Below are 22522 nucleotides of genomic sequence, written 5' to 3' on the forward strand. Positions count from 1 at the left end.
TATCTACGGGAATATAATAAGTTTGGACTTACAAGATGCATATGTTACATGCGAAAGGTGGATGTAGTGTTCATTTGATAGTTATATTGTACAGAGCTGGCAACGTCTTAACTGTACAATTTATGGCTGTAGCACATTAGGGAACAGCATAGGTAGTGGCAGTGGTGTGCACATGAGGATGTATATTATACATGGAAAGCTTCGGTTGTTGATATGGTAATGCTGATCTTTGTCATCTAGCAGTATCTTGTTGTGTTGTTTGAAACGTCAGGAGCTGCTGGATGAATCTGTGTATGCATCTAGATGTGTGAGTTACCTTTAGTATTTAAAGTGTATGATAGAGGTGGCAAGTGTTTAGGGAAGATCAGTGTACCTGAGTCTTGGTAGTGGCACATGCACTCGATGTGGTGGCTGCATCCAGATACATAACCTGTAGAGTAGTAAAGAAGAGCTGTAGAGTGCTGAGGCTATCAATTGTTTAGATGATATACTGTTTAGATTTATTTTAGCTATACCTGTGGAGTCAGATAGATGTGTGTCATTTTCATGATCACCATAGTCTGCTGGGAACATGTCATTGCAGCCAATACATTTTTCTGGTGATAAAGCATAATAAATATATAACTTAAAGGTACATCTTATTAGGATACAAAAAATAAAAAAAAGGACGTACCCAGTGCAGAGAGCTCCCGCTCTATGCGGGGTCTGGGGAAGGGTGTCAGTGGCAAGCCTTACCCTCGCCTGTGTAATGCAAGGAGACCGTAACTCGAACCTTTAGATTTATTTTAGCTATACCTGTGGAGTCAGATAGATGTGCGTCATTTTCATGATCACCATAGTCTGCTGGGAACATGTCATTGCAGCCGATACATTTTTCTGGTGATAAAGCATAATAAATATATAACTTAAAGGTACATCTTATTAGGATACGAAAAATAAAAAAAAGGACGTACCCAGTGCAGAGAGCTCCCGCTCTATGCAGGGTCTAGAGAAGGGTGTCAGTGGCAAGCCTTACCCTCGCCTGTGCAATGCGAGGAGACCGCAACTCGAACCCGGAACCTTCCGGTCACAGGCGGTAAGATTCTACCGCTTGCACTAGGCCCACCCTTCTTACTAGGATACGAAAAATAATGGAAGAAATTTTGTACTGATCTATATTTAAGTTAATATGTAGGCTCATATAACCTGAAGATTCAATTGGACAAAAATAGGAGAGCATGTACCAGGTTGATGCCAATGCCGTTGAAATGTAATCAGGAAATAACATAAAGCAAAGAATTAACTGAGTTGAGGGGTGGGAAGCACACCGCCTATATTCAGGTAAATCATTTGTGCAACAAGAGAGGACAAAGGTATAAAATAATCTAGAGAGCACCTCGGTAAAGAAATAATCTGAACTATTGTTACGTGTATCCTGTAAGTTACTTTTCATAAGTATAAAGGGATCAACAAGGACATGTAATGTAAAAAATAGCAGCATTCATAGAACCAAGCCCGTAGATACTGCCAAATATTTTGAAAAAATTAGTCTATGAGTTTCAGAATTCCTCAGAGCCAACGGCATGACCATTTCATGTCCCCAATTTTTAATAACCCCACAACTGAACTGAGGTACTACATGGAGTAAGCAAATTTAGAGCAGGAACTAATGTTGCTGGATTGGTAAAGGGCAAAATAGTGGTTTCTTGTTGAAGCAACTAATTTAAAAGGCAATCAAATTCATAGACATATGAAGAAACATCTGAATAGGCAGTAAAGGCACAAACAGACTGTGCAGATAAGAACATCTAATCGTATCTAAACAGGACCGCAAAGCAGAAATCGTGGTTGATGACCATGGTTTTTTAGAATGGAACAAACTGGCTAATTCTTGTTGAAGCAACAAAGGGCAATTCGAGCAGCACAATGAAGGCAGTCATTTAGAAGACAAACAGGCTCACAAACGCAGGTTAACTGAAAGGAGCACCTAAAAACAGTCCGTGTTGGCTAGACTGGGAAAACAAGAAGCAGGGGACTGGCCAGCCCTGCAACAATGACAAAGGCGAACACAGCTGTGACAGCGACGACTCAGTGGAAAAATATAGGCTGAAGAAATGAGTGCAGCCATGTGGAATCGATCCATGTCTATATACAAAGACTAAACATATACAATGTAACAGGAGTATATAGTTTGCATGGTCTGCATTTAAGACATCATCCAGAAACTCATTGGTAAATTTACCCACAGAAATTCAGAATAGAATTGATTAGAATAAAAAATAGAGAAATCCTAATGAGTCAGCTGAATCTGGCTGTGCACTTTATTAGATCACACAAATACATAGTAGCAGATGGCAACTTGTAGCAATAGCTCATTCCAAATTAATTAAGTATGCCTCTAAGCTCAGAGAAAATAAGCATGAGCATTGAATGGTGTATTTAGCAAATATAACAATATAACATCAACATATAGCACAGATGGAAATCCAAAAGCTTCATAATGCGAAAGAACACTATACCTTAGAGCTAGAAACTTAAATAGGTAGTGACGGCCATACTTCTATTCTTGGAGGATTTTATAAGGCACTTTGGAATGCCAGTTTGCAGCAAGGTTTCTCCATGGTTTATAATCTGTATTTGAAATGTGATAAGAGGAAAAGTAAGAATGCTGTGATAATCTATATGTAGCACCTATATAGGAATAAATCATCAAAATGCAGTGTGTCTTTTAAAGAAAAGGAGGCATGAGGAAGGAAAAAAAATATTCTGACTTATCAAGCACCAAAGATCAGCAGCTAAGCTGGTCACTGTTGGGCCCGGGATCTCCCGCACGGGTGAGCCGACCGCTCACCGGCGTTCTCGCACACACACTACGGCTGGAGGTAGAAGAGAGAGGAAGAACAGAGCGCACACACACAGCACAAGTACCAGCGTTGGCCGGAGCTCTGCAGAGGAGATGGCAAAACTGAACTCACTCTCTTCACTCTTCACTGAGTTGCAGTGGAAAGCTATATATACAACTCTACCCATCTAATCCTACTATACAGACATGTCAGGCTGTCATGCTGCTACGGTGACTAGATGTGACAGCAGGGCTGACTTTGACGCCTGCCCCTGCTATGGCTACAGTGCGGCAGGGGAGCCTTTCGGCGCATGTCCCTGCTGCGGCTACAATGCAGTAGCAAGAGAGCCATTTCGGCATCTGCCCCTGCCGCACGTGCGGAGGGAGAGCAGCAGATTACTTTATAATTCTTCACCTAATCCTGCTGTTAACCCTAAAACCTTCACCATGTCGATCATCATCTTCAGCTCCGTGAACCGAAGACGGCCGAGCGGCTTGGTGAGGATGTCCGTGAGTTGCCGACCAGTTTCGACGAACTCGATGACGATCTGCCCTCTATCGACACAGTCCCTAAGGAAGTGGAACTTGACGTCGATGTGCTTGCTTCGGTCGTGGAGAACCGGATTCTTCGCGAGGGCGATGGCGGGCTGGTTGTCCACCATCAGTGCTGGTGGGTGAGCTTCCACACCGGTCAACTCGCCCAGCAGCCGGCGCAGCCATACAGCTTGACACGCCGCTGTGGCCGCCGCCATGTACTCTTCCTCGCACGTGGACAGCGCCACCACCTTCTGTTTCAGCGACAGCCATAAGATTGGAGCCGACCCGAGGAAGACGAGCACGCCAGAGGTGCTCCACTGTCCGTCGATGTCCCCCGCCATATCTGCATCGCTGAACACAGTGAGCTACAACCTACTTTCGCTGGTATTGGGGAAGACGATCACCTGATCCACCATTCCCTTGACGTAGCGTAGCATCCGCTTCACCGCGGCCCAGTGATCCTCTTGGGGATCCTCCATCAAGCGGCTGACGTAGCCCACGGCGAACGCAATGTTCGACGATGCTCCGGTAGAGTGTTGCATCTACCTTCGCCGCGGTACTGGCCTTCGTCAGCTTCAGCCGCTCCTCCATCGGTGTCATGCACGGCTTACACTCAGCCATGCCACTCCGCTCTAATAGCTTCGAGGCATACGCGCTCTGATCGAGCGTGAGCGCGTCCTTCCCCTGTCTCACCTCGATGCCGAGGTAGTAGGAGAGCGCGCCGAGATCGCTCATTCAAAAACAAGCCGCCATCTCACGCTTGAAGCTGTCGATGTCCTCCGCAAGCACGCCGGTGACGATCAAGTCATCCACATACACGCCGATGACGAGCTCCTCCTTCCCCCATCGCCGTGTGTAGAGCGCGTGCTCGGTTGCGCACCGCGTGAACCCAAGCTCGCCCAGCGTGGTGTCAAGCTTGGCGTTCCACGCTCGCGAGGCCTACCGCAGCCCGTAGAGCGCCTTATGCAGTCGGAGCACCCTGAGCTCCGCTCCCTTGACGGCGACACCCGGAGGTTGCCTGACGAAGACCGTCTCTGCCAGCTCACCATTGAGGAAGGCCGATTTTATGTCCAGGTGATGGACGTGCTAGTCCTTCGCTGCTGCCAAAGTCAGCAGCAGTCGGATAGACTCCATGCACGCTACCGGCGTAAAGACTTCCTCGAAGTCAATGCCCTCGCGCTGCACAAAGCTTCGGGCGACGAGGCGCGCCTTGTGCTTGAGAATGGCGCCGCGCTCATCTCGCCTGACCTTGTACACCCACTTCAGGCCGATCGGACGGCATCCTGGAGGTGGATCGACGAGCTCCCAAGTCTCATTTTCCTCGATCGCCTTCATCTCCTCCAGCATCGCTCGTCGCCAATTTGCATCGCGCTTGGCCAGTGCGAACGTGGGTGGTTTCTCTGCACTGACGAGAAGCAGCTCTGGGTCATTGAGCAGCCGACCCGCCAGGCTTGAGGACCCTGTGCCGCCGACGATGTCGTCCAGCCTGCGGAACCGCACCTCCTCACCGTCGTGGAAGGCATCCACGAACTTGGTGATGTCGCTTGGAGGTGGGGCGAACTCGATCGGCGTTGATGGAGTCCCCTGTTCCGCCGGAGTGGTCGGCACAGCACTTGGAGTGTTCGGCACCCTGGCCACAGTGCTTGGCACTACTCCTAGACCGCTTGTCACCACTTCTGGAGTGGTTGGCACCACTACAGGAGTGCTCGGCACCAGTCTTGGAGTGGTCAGCACCACTGCAAGACCTCTCGGCTCTGCTACGGGAGCATTCAACACCCCTCTCGGAGTGCTCGGCACCACTGTAGGACCGCTCGGCACCACTCCTGGAGTCCTCGGCACCCCTCTCGGAGTGCTCGGCACCGCCCCAGGAGTGCTCGGCTTTATTGCTGCAGTGGTCGACACCTCCTCTCCAGCGTCTCCACCACCGTGGATGACCAAGTGCTCGACGACGAAGGTGCTGGTGAAGCCGCCAGCTTCCCCCATGTCCGACTATCCCAGTCCCAGGCCGCCTTCTCGTCGAACATGATGTCACGCGAGACAACCACCTTGCCTCTGCGTGGGTCATAGAGCGGGTACACCTTGGTACCTTCCTCGTAGCCTAGGAGCACCATCGGTGTGCTCCTGTCCTCCAGCTTGGTGAGGACCGGCTTCGTTTTCCTGACGTGGCCGATGCAGTCGAATGTCCAGAGGAAGGACACGCTCGGTTTGTGCCCATACCAAGCTTCGAACGACGTCATGCCCTTCAGGGCCTTTGTGGGCACGTGGTTGAGGATGAACACCGCTGTGGTCACCGCCTCACCCCGGAACCTTGCCGACATGCTCTTGGCCTTCATCATGGATCGAGCCATGCCAACCACCGTCCGGTTCCGCCGCTCCACTACGTCGTTCGACTGCGGCGAGTATGGCGCGGGGTGGTGTCGCACCACACCCTGATCCGCGCAGTATGCAGCGAACTCCACCGAAGTGAATTCACCGCCGCGATCAGTCCGCAGCATGCGCAACTTCTTTCTGGACTCTGCCTCCACCCACGCCTGGAACCTCTTGATCGCCTCCGCGCCTCGTCCTTGCTCGTCAGGAGTTGCAGCCACATATAGTGACTGCAATCATCCATGAGCAGAAGGAAGTACCGCCGACCACCGTTTGTGGCTGGCGTGATTGGCCTACAGAGATCGCTGTGGACGAGCTCGAGAGCGTCAGCCGCGCGATACTTGGCCACCTTTGGGAACGGCAGACTCCTCTGCTTCCCGGCAAGGCAGCTGTCACACAGCTCGCCTGCGTGCTTGATGTGGGGAGCCCTCGGACCATCTTCTCCAGCCTACCGAGCTCATCGAAGCTAAGATGGCCATACCGAGCATGCCATAGCCACGGCTCCTCCGTGTGTCGTGTAGCCAAGCAGATGGGCTGCTCCACTTTCAAGTCGAGCAGGTACAGCCGGTTCCGAGACCTCTTCACCTTGGCAAGAAGCCGCTGCTCCCGGTCCCTGATCCTGAGGACACCGTCCTTGATCAGTAGCTCGCTGCCACGCTCATCCAGCTGGCCAATGCTGATGATGCTTGAACGTAGCTGCGAGATGTAATATACATCCGTCAGCGCGCGGTGCTCGCCGTTCTGACACCTGAAGATGATGTTGCCGCGCCCTCGGATTGCCACCCTTGAGCCGTCATCGAACTTCACCATTCCGGTCACATTGCCGTCGAGCTCAGAGAAGGCTTCCTTGGAGCCCATCATGTGGTTGCTGGCGTTAGAGTCCAGGTACCACCGCTGCTCCTGCTCGTCGCCCACACGTCCGAAGTGGACTTAGGCGCACGGTTCGTCGAGGTTGACAGCCTTCAGAGCCTTGTCGTGCCCTTCCACCGCCATCACCTCTCCCTTCTCCTTGGCCTCAACATCGTGCAGTGCACAAAACATCGCCATCAGGGGAGTGGCCTCATCATCCTGCACTAAATGAGCCTCAGCCTTTTTCTCCTACTTGCGATTTGGGCACTCCTTTGCCTAATGGCCCATCTTTCCGCGGCGTTGGCAGGCGTTGGGGTCGACCTTCTTCTTCTCCGAAGAAGCCTTCCCGCGGCGCTTGCCATCGCCACCGTGGTTGGAGGAAGCTTCCCCGGACTTCTTCTCCTTCATCCGGGCAGCCTACTCCTCCTCTGTCAGCAGCAGCTTGCCGCTGTCCATCGTTGCTATGGCCTGCTCCATGCGCTCGTCCACCACCCGCAGACGGTCTGTCACATCCTCAATGGTGAAGGTGGACAAGTCCAGCATCGTTTCTATGGAAAGAGCGATCTGGATGTACTTCGCCGGCCTAGAGTGGAGGTACTTGGAGATCGCCTCTTCTTTGTCGATGGTGACACTGTGGCTCCTCAACTTGCTGATGAGCGACTTCAGGTGGAGGGAGAAGTCCTCCATCGACTCATCATCCTTGATCTTGAAGTTGGCGTACTCCTGCTTCAGCAGCAGAGCCATTGCCTTCTTTGCGCGGTCGGAGCCAACGCGTATTGCTGCAATGGCCTCCCACGCCTCCTTAGCAGAGTTCTTTGCCACCAACGGCTCCCTGTACTCCGCTGGCACAACAGCGATGATAGCCTCCAACACTGACATGTCGTATTCTTTGTTGTCGGTGCCCTTGTGAAAGTGCATCTAGCCTCTTTAGTGGATTTTGGATGATTGAATGACAACGTGATTAAAGGACTAACCCGTTTGCTAAGTGTGAACAGGTAATAGGTTATCTCATAGGTACTTAATGAAAGCCAAAATGATGTGTTGTTGTATAAACAATCTAGTTCAAGCACAAGACAACAATGCAAATGGAATTCATGTGATGGCTTATTTCTTGTGGGATTTCCATGTACTATGTGAAAGCAAGCTCATGATTATTAGTTAATGAGACATGAGGGATTGCATATGGAATGGTCTCATATTTGAAGCTTGCTAAATTAAAATGAAAAAGATAACAATACATATGAATGGATGATTCAACACAAGATGTGACTTGATGGCTTGAGATGGTGAAGATAGCAAGGAAAGGCTTCGAGGTACTAAGCAAGGGTGAAGGGCAAGCGACGGCTTGGCAGCCAAAGAACCTAGCTAGGGTGAAGAAGAAAGTACTTGCATTTAGTTGAGGTACTAATCAAGCTAAGATGGTCATATTGATGTGAAGAATCAAATCTATAATGAAGTATTTGATGGAAGTGACTTGATACATTTGGGATTGTTCAAATTTGATGAATGGAATCAAGTCACATGCTCAAGATGGCTATGCTCAAGTGAAAAGATCAACATCAACATGTTAAGCACCCTTACTTAATGAAGATTGGAAGGGACGGCATCAATTCAAAAAGAAATCAACTCAAGTGGTATAAATTCATTTTTGTTTTTGATCTTGAGTTTAATAGGTATGCCGTACTACTAAGAGGGATGCATCATGTTGATAGATAATGTTTCATAAGTGCTCAAGCCAACCCATGTGAGTTTTGAGAATTTGAGCGACAAAAGAGCTAACTGATTTGTTGCTGGTCTGGCAATACCGGACGTGTCCGGTATTCACACCGGACGTGTCCGGTATTCACACCGGACGTGTCCGGTATTTGCCCAGCAGCTGTTAAATTGTTCTTCTCGGGTTGGTTCGTCGGGAGTCCCGGCATGGGCCGGGAGTTCCGACGTCTCGCACTTCAACCGACTTGGAGGGATCACTGTCCTGGTCATACCGGACATGTCCGGTATTCTTACCGGACGTGTCCGGTATGGATGACCAGAAACCAACGGCTAGTTTTCAAAAGCCGTGAGGGTTGGGAGTTCTGACGTGAGTCGGGAGTTCCGACGGTCGGGAGTTCCGACATATGTCGGGAGTTCCGACACCTCACTAACCTTAACTCAGTTACATGTTTTTCAAATTACTGAGGGTCGGGGGTTCCGACTTGAGTCGGGAGTTCCGACGGTCGGAAGTCCCGGCATTCTTCGGGAGTTCCGACGCCTCACAACATCACTGTAACTTAGTTACCGTTGGCGCAGTGTGAGTCATACCGGACGTGTCCGGTATGCATACCGGACGTGTCCGGTATTGCAACGGCTATAAAACGGCTAGTTTTTCAAGGGGGCTATAAATACCCCCAAGCCTCCACCTTTGGAGGCTGCTGATTCTGCTGAGATAGACACACGTTTTTGAGCCTTGCCAACTCTCCTAAACCCTCTCTTAGTGAGTGTGTGATCCAAATTGCAAAATCAATTTGTGGGTTAAGAGAGAATTTGAAAAAGAGAGCAAGCCACCACTTGAGCACTTGTGCATATTGTCAATCTCGTGATTCGCATTTGTTACTCTTGGACTCTTCGGTCCTAGACAGTTAGGCGTCGCCGGAGAGCACCCGAGAGATTGTGGTGTGCCTCGGAAAGTTTGTAACGGTCGATTCCGCCGTCTCGGAATCAAATTAGTGGAAGGAGGAAAAGGAGTTGGAAAAAGACTCCGGCTAGAGTGACCTTCGTGGTACCCTCTAGGGCTGACCTTCGCTGGGTCGCCCGCAGCCCCCTCAACGGAGAGTAGGACTCGAACGAGTCCGAACTTCGATAAAACAAATATCGTGTCTAAATTCGCATTTCATTTGATATTTGTGTTGTTCTAGCTGTTCTGCAGGTTCTCTGTGTATATTGTCATCTCCATTAGGTGCCTGCAGTTTGGTTTGAAGATAGAAATCGAAAGGAGCAAGTTCGGGGCCGATTTGCAGAAATCGTGTATACCGGACACGTCCGGTATTTCCTGCCTGCACTGAAAATATTTATTCTCTGTTCTAACTTGGTGTTGCAGGGTTGTAGCTTCTAGATATATTCTTTATACCTTGTTTACTTTGTGGCTAACTTGTGAGGGGTGGTAGTACTCTTAATTTGGAATTTCCATTTTGGAAACTCCCATTTCTAATTGTTTCCGCATTTAAAGGTGTTATTTTTCAGAAATGCCTATTCACCCCCCCTCTAGGCGGCATCCTAGGTCCTTTCAATTGGTATCAGAGCGAGGTTCGCACCTAAAGCTTCACCGCCGTGAGAAAAGGATGTCGACGCCTATCGAGTTGGAGCCGGTGCTTCTCCAAAATGATGGTTCAAACTTTCTAACTTGGTCAATACATGTACTCAATGCTTTTAGAGATATTAGTCCTCTTGTTGAGCATATTGTGGATGCAAGCATACCTCTTTCTATAGTTGATTGGAGCAACTACAAAAATTTATCAAAAGAGGAAGAGATATGCGTGCAACTCAATGCTCAAGCTATTAATATTATTTTGAGTACATTAAGTGCAGAGGTTCAAGATGAGGCAATATTCAATGGACAACCACCTCCGGAGAGTGCTCATCTCATTTGGACTAGACTTTTTGATTTATATGGAAAATCCAAATGTGATGATGCACTTGAGATCGAGTCAATGGAAAGTATGTCCATTGTGTCTTCATACAGCGAAGAAGCCTCACAAAACCTCAAGAGTGCCGAGCCGGAGCAAGAAGTGCAAGCAGCGCATGACCTGCTGTCTGCCTGCATGTACCGGACGTGTCCGGTATGCCTACCGGACGTGTCCGGTATGGCCGAGGCAGCAGACCAGCAAGCAGCTGTTTGCAGCGATGCTCAAGCCCGATGGTGACCAAGTGATGAGTCAACCTCAGTATCTCATGATACTCATCACTTGTGTCTCATGGCCAAGAAAAGCAAGAAGAAGAATAACAAGAAAGATCAAGAAAAGAAGAAAGCACAAGTAGATGATCAAGATAAGAGTGATGTTGAAGTTAAAGACAACTACAACCTTGATCATCTCAACCATAAAGACAAGTTCATCATCATGAAGATAGTTGAAAAGAATGATGAGCTTGAAGAAGAGATTGAGAAGCAAGAGCAATCGCTTCAAAATCAAGAAAAGTTTCTCATCTCCAAATTGCAAGAGCTAAAGGCAATAAATGAGAGGTATGAAAAATTATCAATTGAGCATGCTTTAGTTACTAATTCCTCTTCTAGTGTTTCACAACTAGAGAAGGAAAACTTCGAGCTCAAGGCAAGGCTAGATGAACTATCAAGCAAGTATAATGAGCTACAAGCAAATTATTTTCATCTAAAGTGCTCTCATGAGGAAGTAGTAGAATCAAGCATCATGCTTGAGGTGGCTCATGAGGTTGTGATTACATCGGTAAAATTCTCTCAACCTCTCACACATCCGCTCACTAGTACACCATCTCAAATAAATATTTCTTGTACTAATGAGTGTGCTCCTCAAGCAAGCCAATCTTCGATTGAGCTAAATCTTATAGAAAACATAGAGCTCAAAGAAGAAGTGCAAAGATTAAAGAAAGATGTGATTCGGTTGAAGGGTAAGGAGAAAGCACAACCTTCTCAAGATAACCGTGATAACATGGTGAAGAAGCTTGAGAAGGGTTCAAACCTTGCTTCCTCCAAAGCCCAACAAAAGAATCACATCTCAAGCAAGGCCAACACAACCAAGAGCAAGAAACATGGAAAAATGATGTGCTATGGTTGTGGATTGTATGGACATGAGTGGGCTATGTGTCCACACAAGAGTTGGGCCGACAAGGTTGAAGCCGCCAATCAAAAGGCTTCTACCAAGGAGGCCAAGCAAATAAAGAGTCATGGACAAAGTGCTTGTCTCATGAGCAAGAAATTGGGGCATTCTACCAAGAAATACCCAATGAACAAAGAAGCAAGAAAGCAAGCCCAAGTTGCAACTAGAAGATGCTATGGGTGCAATGAGATGGGCCACAAGGTTGATGGATGTCCATACAAGCAAAACAAGCATAGGGCAAACAAAGGTCGCATATGCTATGCTTGTGGAAGAAAGGGGCATCTAAGTTATGATTGCCCAAATGGTAACATCTCTAAGCCGAACACATTTATTTATGATAATATGCTTAAGAAGACCACAAATGGAATTAGCACTAGCAAGGTGATGTGTTCACCACAAACTAGTACTAAGGCCATTTGGGTGCCTAAACACTTGTTGACTAACCCAAAAGGACCCAACAAAAGTTGGGTACCAAAATGTGCTTAGGATGATAATATAGGTACTTGGTGGTGAGATGAAAGCTTCAGGGTGGTTGAGCAAGCAATTTGATAATATTCACTCAATCTATCAACCAATTCTTATCATAATTCCTTATATGGTTGACCCGAAGATAATTCAATAAATATATCATCTATTTCATCCTCATCATTGGTAACAAGTACCTAAACTTTATATCATAGCCACTTTGTTCAGTTTGTGTACAAAAGGTCACAAATAGACATATTTGTGAAATGTTGAAAGTGGTTAATAAGTTTTACTTGATGTTTATCATATTTGCCATATGATGCTTTTATTAGCTCTCTAGTAGAGTAATTTATTTGTTGAGATGCAAGTATACAATAAATAAATATTACAGTTAAAACGAAGAATCACAAGCAGCAAATTAATTGGTTCTGTCTTGCACCTATCGGACGTGTCCGGTATTACTATCGGACGTGTCCGGTATGGCCAGGGACAGAAAGTCAGTGTTTCTGTTCTGTGTATTCCGGACGTGTCCGGTATACTACCGGACGTGTCCGGTATTGCATGGACCAGAACACTAATTGTGTTGCAACTGAGTATTCGATCCATACATTTTTTTATATATCCCTAACATACTCAGAAGCTTGTGTTTTATCAAATCTAAGTGGATTGTGAGCATCTCTTAAACTCACTTTTAAATATGGCAATCTTATTTGGTTTATGGTCAAAATGAAAATTGGCTCTCAATTTCTTATCAGAATAAAAGTGCTTGTTGAAAGTCATTCAAAATACTTGAAGCACTTATTTAGGGGGAGCTAAATTTCTATTTTGCACCATTGTGCACTAACAAATTTATCTAGCACTCTTTGTAGTCCTTTGGATGAAAAATTGAATTTGTATCAAGCATGATTACTTGGCAATCAAGGTCAACATAAAGATTATCATGCCATGTGTCTTCTTAGTGGTATTCTTGTGGGCTCAAGGCAAAGATATGTTTTTACATACATGTATTGTAAGTGCATCTAAGGCCCTTTATATATTAGAATGTGCATTTGTGTGACATAGGAGAGATGTTTTTCAAAACCCCTAACTAGCATGAGTAGGAAGTGTGAATTTGAAAAACTATTTGAATCTTGGTCTTTGTGACCTAGCCTTGCCATGTGATGATTATAGCTCTCCTTGATTGTTTGATCAGCTAATCACACATGACATGGTTCTCTTAAGTCCACAATCTACTTTGTCTCACTTTATCTCTCTCAAGCAAGCAAATTATTGATTATGCCATATATTTGGAAAAGAGAATAAATTAATGGCATTCGATAAGAAAAGTGATAGTACTCAGTTTGGATTAAGATCATACACCTTTTGGACTGAGCAACAACAGAGAAAGGGTTTGGAAGAGTGAGACACATTTTGGAATTATTTGGGCCAGCCCGCGTATATTGGACGTGTCCGGTATTCTACCGGACGTGTCCGGTATGAGCGAGACTATAAAAACAGAGCATACCCTTTCGGCCGAAACAGACTTGCCTCCTCCAAACCAACCAGCCGACGCCCTTCTTCTCACCTAGGGCGACCAAGTATTTCACCAAGGAAAAGAGAGAGAGGGAGATTGCATTGGAGAAGGCTTGGATCAAGGATTGAAGGCCCGTGGATTTGGATTTCACATCGCTCTCTCTTCTCTCCTCTCAAGGTACCCTAATCACGGACCTCGTCCGATCTACATGGACAATACATGATTTGAAAATTCCTTCGGTCAATATGCTGCATTGGTGATGGAGAAGCAATGCCCAAAGTTTGGTATTAATCCGTGTTGGTTTGAATCAAGGAACCCTGGTTAGGGTTGCTGGTCGCCCATACCGGACGTGTCCGGTATGACCCAGCAGAGCAGGCTCTCTGCTTCCTTTGATTCAATGCCATCATAGAATTGTACATTAGGCACAGGTTCTTCTATATCTATGTTTTGCAAACCTTGTGACAATGGTGTGTCGAGGTGATTGTAAAACCTTGGATAAAAGAATCTATGTCTAATTACAATTCGAAAATAAGCTATGGGCACGTATCTAAAAATCTATGAAAATCTTTGGATACAGGACAGCAGCCATGAGTGGACGACAGGAGCCGAGGTCCAAGCACAGGCATGATCCAGCACTTGAGAAGTACAAGAAGGCAAGACAGGATATGCATCCTGGATTTCAGCCGACCAGCAGGAGGACCACCAGGGCTGCCTCTAGTGCAGCAGCTCAGTATGCAGAGGGGTCCGGGAGCTCTTCTTCTGACACAGACACTGATGAGTTCAGAGTGGAGTCTAGAGATGAAAGAAAGAGGAAGAGCACTGACAGAGGATCAGACGGTGACAGCTCAGATGAGGAGGAGGAGGAGCCAGTTCCTCCAGTTCAGCACCAGCCTGGTCAGGGGATGCACTATGGTCTCCTTGAGACACGTCTGCCCAATGTACCCTCCTATGTTCCCCGAGTTGATTACAGAGGAAAGGGTATGACCAGGAGAGCTAGAGATGAGCGAAGGGTTGATCCGAGAGGCTTACCTAAGGTTCAGTACGATCACCGCTTCCAGACAGCTTTTCACCTGGACTTCTACTCCAGTGTGATTCTCACCAGGAACCCTGTGATTGCCAGGTCTCAGTGGATTGACTGACAGTACGTCAGAGAGTTGCAAAAGGCCTCAGTTGATCATGCCATTGCTATTTGCCAGCACATTGGGGTTTATGAGATCATGGAGTTCCAGCATGACTGGAACACAGAGGTTGTAGCTCACTTCTATGCTACTCTGTTTGTTGAGGAGGATGAGCGGCGGATGCACTGGATGCTTGAGGGCCAGTGGTACAGTGTTGACTATGATGTTTTTGCCACCTACCTTGGCTTCTCAGAGGATGATCTCCAGAGGGACAGGATCCACACCGAGCAGGTGTTACCTCCTGAGCAGCTCGCCTACATGTATCCTCCAGGTGGTGAGAGAGGAGCTGTGGGGAAGGTTCTAGGTCTTCACCCTACCTACAGATACCTAGACAGGATGTTCAGGAAGACTATTGACTGCAAGGGTGGAGACAAGGGCAACATTGCAGATTATTCCAGGAACCTACTCCATAGGATGGCACCTGATGCTCGGCCTTTCAGCGTGTTTGATTTTATTTGGTCCGAGATCAGGAGTGTTGGAGAGAGGCCCCTCAAGGGCTGTGGTTTTGCTCCTTATATCATGCATATGATTGAGCAGGTGACAGGGCACACTTTCGAGTATGATAAGATTCACAAGGCCCTGAAGATTATTGCAGATCTGCCTGAGACAGGGTTACCTCCAGCAGGACCAGGAGGAGCAGCCGCAGCACCAGAGGCAGATGCACCTGGGAGTGGTGCACCAGCAGGAGCTTCACCTTCACCACGTGCTCCTTCACATTCTACTTCACGCCGTGGCAGTCCTCCCTCGCCTATCCGCAGGCTTTTCAGCTCCATATTTGGGATGTGCCGTGACATCCAGACTAGGCAGCAGAAGGAGAGGGAGGCTAGGAGGAAGGACACTCGGACTTTAAAGCAAATTGCTTCTAATCTTGAGCTTGATCCTCCTAGGTCTCCTCTATCAGATGAGGCAGCCAGTGAGCAGGAGACTGAGGAGCAGCAGCAGGCCAGATATGATAGAGAGTATGTTGAGTTCATACAGCGACAGCAGCAGCAGCAGGCACCTGAGCACCCTGACACTCTACCACTTCAGGCTCGTGTGCCTACTCACTCTCAGCCACGTCCCAGCACTGCCCACGACTATGCTACAGATTGGTGGAGTGACCTGACAGGTGGTGGTGGCTTCTACGGGTCTGGTGGCTATGACCCGTCTGGTGCAGGTGGTTCTCGTCCAGCCGGTGTTGCACGCTCAGATGATGAGGATGCTGGGAGAGATGATGATGATGATGATGATGATGATGTTGAGTGATGCCAGAGATTAGTGACAGCTTGTAGCCCCTTTGTCCTTAGTATGTCATTGTTGGACCTTTGTGGTGATAGATGACAAAGGGGGAGAGAGACTGATTAAAGCTTCAGGATAGTTTCACTTACTTATCTTTGTACCTGAAGATATGTACTGCAGGCTGTAGTTTGTTTTTGAGCTTCATTGATTATATCTTGTGAGAGATGAGACTTATGCTTTATCTTTGTATCTCTTGAGACATGATCTTTATCTCTATATATCAGTGGTTTCTGGACTTGAGAAAATTTGTAATGAGTGCTATGTGTGAATTACATGTGCCATATTTATTTTCATAAGGACTATGCATGCTAGAATGAAAATATTTGATATGATGCCTTTATATTTATTCTTGTATGATATATCTTGTCATATGCATCACGGTTTCTCTTTGTCACACACACATGCACCCCACGGATGCAATGATTTAGGGGGAGTCTCCTATTTGTTTTAGTATGTGCAATTGACATTTGAGGTCATTTTGTGAATTCTAATCATAAACACATATTAAGGGGGAGCCTCTCATAAATCATTGAATCCAAAAGTTTAAATGTTTATATCATTTTGTAGGCTTTAATCAAGTTGTCATCAATCACCAAAAAGGGGGAGATTGAAAGTGCATCTAGCCTCTTTAGTGGATTTTGGATGATTGAATGACAACGTGATTAAAGGACTAACCCGTTTGCTAAGTGTGAACAGGTAATAGGTTATCTCACAGGTACTTAATGAAAGCCAAAATGATGTGTTGTTGTATAAACAATCTAGTTCAAGCACAAGACAACAATGCAAATGTAATTCATGTGATGGCTTATTTCTTGTGGGATTTCCATGTACTATGTGAAAGCAAGCTCATGATTATTAGTTAATGAGACATGAGGGATTGCATATGGAATGGTCTCATATTTGAAGCTTGCTAAATTAAAATGAAAAAGATAACAATACATATGAATGGATGATTCAACACAAGATGTGACTTGATGGCTTGAGATGGTGAAGATAGCAAGGAAAGGCTTCGAGGTACTAAGCAAGGGTGAAGGGCAAGCGACGGCTTGGCAGCCGAAGAACCTAGCTAGGGTGAAGAAGAAAGTACTTGCATTTAGTTGAGGTACTAATCAAACTAAGATGGTCATATTGATGTGAAGAATCAAATCTATAATGAAGTATTTGATGGAAGTGACTTGATACATTTGGGATTGTTCAAATTTGATGAATGGAATCAAGTCACATGCTCAAGATGGCTATGCTCAAGTGAAAAGATCAACATCAACATGTTAAGCACGCTTACTTAATGAAGATTGGAAGGGACGGCATCAATTCAAAAAGAAATCAACTCAAGTGGTATAAATTCATTTTTGTTTTTGATCTTGAGTTTAATAGGTATGCCGTACTACTAAGAGGGATGCATCATGTTGATAGATAATGTTTCATAAGTGCTCAAGCCAACCCATGTGAGTTTTGAGAATTTGAGCGACAAAAGAGCTAACTGATTTGTTGCTGGTCTGGCAATACCGGACGTGTCCGGTATTCACACCGGACGTGTCCGGTATTCACACCGGACGTGTCCGGTATTTGCCCAGCAGCTGTTAAATTGTTCTTCTCGGGTTGGTTCGTCGGGAGTCCTGGCATGGGCCGGGAGTTCCGACGTCTCGCACTTCAACCGACTTGGAGGGATCACTGTCCTGGTCATACCGGACATGTCCGGTATTCTTACCGGACGTGTCCGGTATGGATGACCAGAAACCAACGGCTAGTTTTCAAAAGTCGTGAGGGTCGGGAGTTCTGACGTGAGTCGGGAGTTCCGACATATGTCGGGAGTTCCGACACCTCACTAACCTTAACTCAGTTACATGTTTTTCAAATTACTGAGGGTCGGGGGTTCCGACTTGAGTCGGGAGTTCCGACGGTCGAAAGTCCCGGCATTCTTCGGGAGTTCCGACGCCTCACAACATCACTGTAACTTAGTTACCGTTGGCGCAGTGTGAGTCATACCGGACGTGTCCGGTATTGCAACGGCTATAAAACGGCTAGTTTTTCAAGGGGGCTATAAATACCCCCAAGCCTCCACCTTTGGAGGCTGCTGATTCTGCTGAGATAGACACACGTTTTTGAGCCTTGCCAACTCTCCTAAACCCTCTCTTAGTGAGTGTGTGATCCAAATTGCAAAATCAATTTGTGGGTTAAGAGAGAATTTGAAAAAGAGAGCAAGCCACCACTTGAGCACTTGTGCATATTGTCAATCTCGTGATTCGCATTTGTTACTCTTGGACTCTTCGGTCCTAGACGGTTAGGCGTCGCCGGAGAGCACCCGAGAGATTGTGGTGTGCCTCGGAAAGTTTGTAACGGTCGATTCCGCCGCCTCGGAATCAAATTAGTGGAAGGAGGAAAAGGAGTTGGAAAAGACTCCGGCTAGAGTGACCTTCGTGGTACCCTCTAGGGCTGACCTTCGCTGGGTCGCCCACAGCCCCCTCAACGGAGAGTAGGACTCGAACGAGTCCGAACTTCGGTAAAACAAATATCGTGTCTAAATTCGCATTTCATTTGATATTTGTGTTGCTCTAGCTGTTCTGCAGGTTCTCTGTGTATATTGTCATCTCTATTAGGTGCCTGCAGTTTGGTTTGAAGATAGAAATCGAAAGGAGCAAGTTCGGGGCCGATTTGCAGAAATCGTGTATACCGGACACGTCCGGTATTTCCTGCCTGCACTGAAAATATTTATTCTCTGTTCTAACTTGGTGTTGCAGGGTTGTAGCTTCTAGATATATTCTTTATACCTTGTTTACTTTGTGGCTAACTTGTGAGGGGTGGTCCCATTTCTAATTGTTTCCGCATTTAAAGGTGTTATTTTTCAGAAACGCCTATTCACCCCCCCCTCTAGGCGGCATCCTAGGTCCTTTCACCTTGTCAATGGCATTCCAGAGCTGTCAGACTCTGAGCTTGACCTTCATGCTCACCACCCACTCGCCATAGTTGGTACAAGTCAGCGTCGGCCAACTGGTGCCGCTGACCTCCCGCACCGTGCGCATGACGACCTCCTGGTGTGGCTGGACAGCCACAGCAGCGCCGCTGCTGTCGCCCATCTCCAAACCGTCCGTCATCGCCAGCGGTTAGTCCGGCGACAGCGCTTGTACGGCTCCAATACCACTTGTTGGGCCCGGGATCTCCTGCACGGGTGAGCCGACCGCTCACCGACATTCTCGCACACACACTACGGCTGGATGTAGAAGAGGGAGAGAGAACAGAGCGCACACACACACAGCACAAACATCAGCGTTGGCCGGAGCTCTGTAGAGAAGATGACAAAACTGAACTCACTCTCTTCATTGAGTTGTAGTGGGAAGCTACATATACAACTCTACCCATCTAATCCTAGTACACAGACATGCCAGGCTGCCATGCTGCTACAGTAACTAGATGTGACAGCAGGGCTGACTTTGGCGCCTGCCCCTACTGTGGCTACAATGCGGCAGGGGAGCCTTCGGCGCCTGCCCCTACCGCGACTACAGTGCAGTAGCAGGGGAGCCCTTTTGGCGCCTGCCCCTGCCGCAAATGCGGAGGGAGAGCAGTAGATCACTTTACAGTCACAACCACATTCTAGTGGGCAATCCACAGCTAAATTGGTCACAACCACATTCCTGCTTGCAAGATGAGTTGTGCACTATCATTATGTTCTACGAAAACGGGAGCAAACATTATGATCTCTAATTATCCAAGAGGGTAAACTATGTTGTACAATAACATCTCTGCAAACAAACAACCATAGCCAGGCATAACACAAAGAGAACATCACTTCTTGGCCAAGTAAGAAAGCCAAAAACAATGCAGTAGCAAGGAAGACGAGGAAGGAAACAAGCAGGAATAAGGCACGATAGGAAGGTATGGCAACATACCCAAAGCGTCCGTCGTGAAGCACCGAGGCTTTCTACATGTCCTGGCTGAAAAGTAAATCCAAGAATAATAGAGAACTCGTAATATTCTAAAACTAAAAAAATTCAGTTTTTAGCTGTTAATGCAAGATTAGAAAACTCAAGAAATCACTGACTGAGGAGCTAACCTCCAAGGACAATGTTTTTGTAACTTAAGAGCAAATTTAATTTTACAATGAAAGAAGCAATCCACTACATCAGTTTCCTTTTTTTCCAAAGAAATTCATTTCTGTATTCACAAATCTGACTAATCTAGTATTAAATTTCTGGGAGAATAAAAATTTCATAATAGCTAGTTGGCAGCAAGCAATGGTTCCCAAATCACAACGGAATAGGCAATTCACTATATCATTGTCCTCTCTTTCTGATGAAATTCAGTTCTATAATGTCAAACTCAAGTAATTGAACACTGAAATTTTGAGGGAAACAGGAATTTGGCAATAGTTAGCTGGCAGCAAGCTATGGTTCCCAAATCAAAATAGAAAACTGATATGTTAGTAGAAAGCTTACTCGCATGTGCTCACGCAACACCTGCCCTCAGCAGCAGGTGAGACACCAACCATTCCATGCCGGTGGTATGTGACCCTGGTAATGAATAGCAAGAAAATTATATGTACATGCTGCTTCTGATTTTTTTTTTTTTTTTTGTGCAATGAAATCAAATACCCACAATTGAGTGCATGTAAGGGCACTGTACAGTATAACAAACAGTAGGACTACAGTTAAGTGATTGCAGCGACACTCAAATTGGTAACACCAATCGGACAGGAAGCATGTATGTGAATTTAAACCTTTGAAGGCCAATAAAGAAGAGAAACTTGTCAAAGCACTATATCAAGAATTTTGGGAAGCGTCCTCAGCACAATAAAGCTGATTTGAGGATGTACAGGAACACATTTTTTTGTACCTGAGCTGCAAATGAGCCGGATAGGCAGATGCAGGACTTTTCCTTCTTTAATGTACCGATCTCATTGACTCTTGTTCATATTGAGATACCGCTACAGCCTAAAACAAACAAAAGAAAGTATATGCTATCAAAAAACATTATCTTCAGAAAGTAGTTCAACGTGTAAAATTGTGGTGACACAGTGTCAGCCTAGATATCATATGAAAGCAACCATACATGTTCAGGCCTGCATAAATGAAAGAAGCTATGTGCAAACTATGCATGTAGGAAACCAAACTGCCACCACATACATCACAGGTAGATTCTAACATTATAGAATAAACTGTAACATCACTCATGGCCACCAAACATGTTGCAGTTAGATGTACCTTTTCGTTGCCTGCTCTAGGGGCTAGTTTGTCTATAGGGTATGTTGGGATTTCATTGGCTGCTCTAAGGGCTACATTATTTTATATAAAAACTGAAACCTTAACATATTTAAGTTGAGATTTATTCTCGGTAACCACCACTTTATTTCATATAAGGTAAAGTAACTGCATGCTTGGCCTTCAAGAAGCAGGTACTCAATTTGTAATGATAGAAACTGTGCATGTGATCTAATTACCAAATTCTAAATTCCATTCACTTGGTGAAAACATATCATGCAATAGAGTCTCCAACTTTAGAACAGGAGGCAGCACAGTTGAGGAAAACTTACTGAGTTGCATAGGAGCGTAGGTACATTGGGAAACGACTCCAGCGATGGCGCTACTGTTTGTTTGTTTTCCACAAACTCACTAATTAGTAGTGTTCTGCTTGTTGCCATGTGTAGCTGAATTTCTTATCAACAATAAAAAGGAAGATTAGGCAAAAAAAGGATAAGATATTTAATAATGGCTAGAGCATACCTTGGACATTTAGCTACCAACATAAATAAAGAGAGCAGAATATATGAGCATCGGGATAAGCTAAAAAGGCACAAGGCAAGGCATGATTTTTTCTTTTAGCCTAAGATATTTTAGACTTGTATAACTGCCACCATAAAATGAAGGAAACATTATATATATAGGTGTGTACATGACTTAAGAGGCACCATAGAACCAGGATGCAGTGGTAGAGTGGCTTGAAATAGTTGATCCATTAGACATTTAGCTACCAACATAAATAAAGGGAGTAGAAAATATGAGCACCAGGATGAATTAAAAAGGCACAAGGCACAACGTGTAGTCTATTTAGACTAAGATATTTAGACTTCTAACTGGCACCAGAAAAAGAACAAAACATTATATGTAGAAGCACACAATACCGAAGTCAAAATTTGAAAAAAAAATGAGAAATTAGAACTCTAGACTATCAATTTTATCCCAAATTTGAAAAAGCATGAATGGAAGACCATAGGAAGCATGAATGTAAGACAACATAGCAAAAGTGCATGTGACTAAAAAATTGTGAAACTAAAACTTTCGGCTATCAATTTGATCCCAAATTTGAAGGAAACGTGAATGTAAGACCATAGAAAAAAGGGCACGGGACACGGGAATCATGGAGCATACCAGAACACATCATATTTTAGTTAAAAGAAAGTAATTTGTTGTAACGACATAGGACCTGCAGAGAAAGTAGAAAATAAGCATAAATCTATGTAATCTTTGACACTGCATGCTACAGTCGCAAGAAAGCTCCTCATACCTAAAGTTGGGTCACCCTATAATGAATTCCCCATACCTAAAGCTGGGGTTAAATCCTAACCCTAGAACAGGCAAGAGTAGAGTCAAAGAATCCAGCGATGAAACAATTATGAATTAAGCAACAAAGAATCATAAATCTAACTCAAGAAAGAGGAGACACATGGGGTACCATTCATGGAGTCATCGGTCAGGGC

At 45.8% G+C, this 22522-nt stretch overlaps 1 long non-coding RNA gene across 1 annotated transcript; it reads right to left on the bottom strand.

Annotated features, from left to right (window-relative positions):
• Window positions 1-2541: 2541 nt before the first annotated feature.
• On the bottom strand, window positions 2542-21663 carry LOC136483621 (uncharacterized). The gene is made up of 5 exons (XR_010765551.1): window positions 21359-21663; window positions 20662-20759; window positions 20265-20339; window positions 19719-19763; window positions 2542-2610 (listed from the first exon to the last, which is right to left on the bottom strand). It is a non-coding gene; the product is annotated as an uncharacterized lncRNA (long non-coding RNA).
• Between the last annotated feature and the right edge of the window lie 859 nt (window positions 21664-22522).

The sequence above is a fragment of the Miscanthus floridulus genome, chromosome 9, assembly GCF_019320115.1.
Source record: "Miscanthus floridulus cultivar M001 chromosome 9, ASM1932011v1, whole genome shotgun sequence".
Taxonomy (NCBI): Eukaryota; Viridiplantae; Streptophyta; class Magnoliopsida; order Poales; family Poaceae; genus Miscanthus; species Miscanthus floridulus.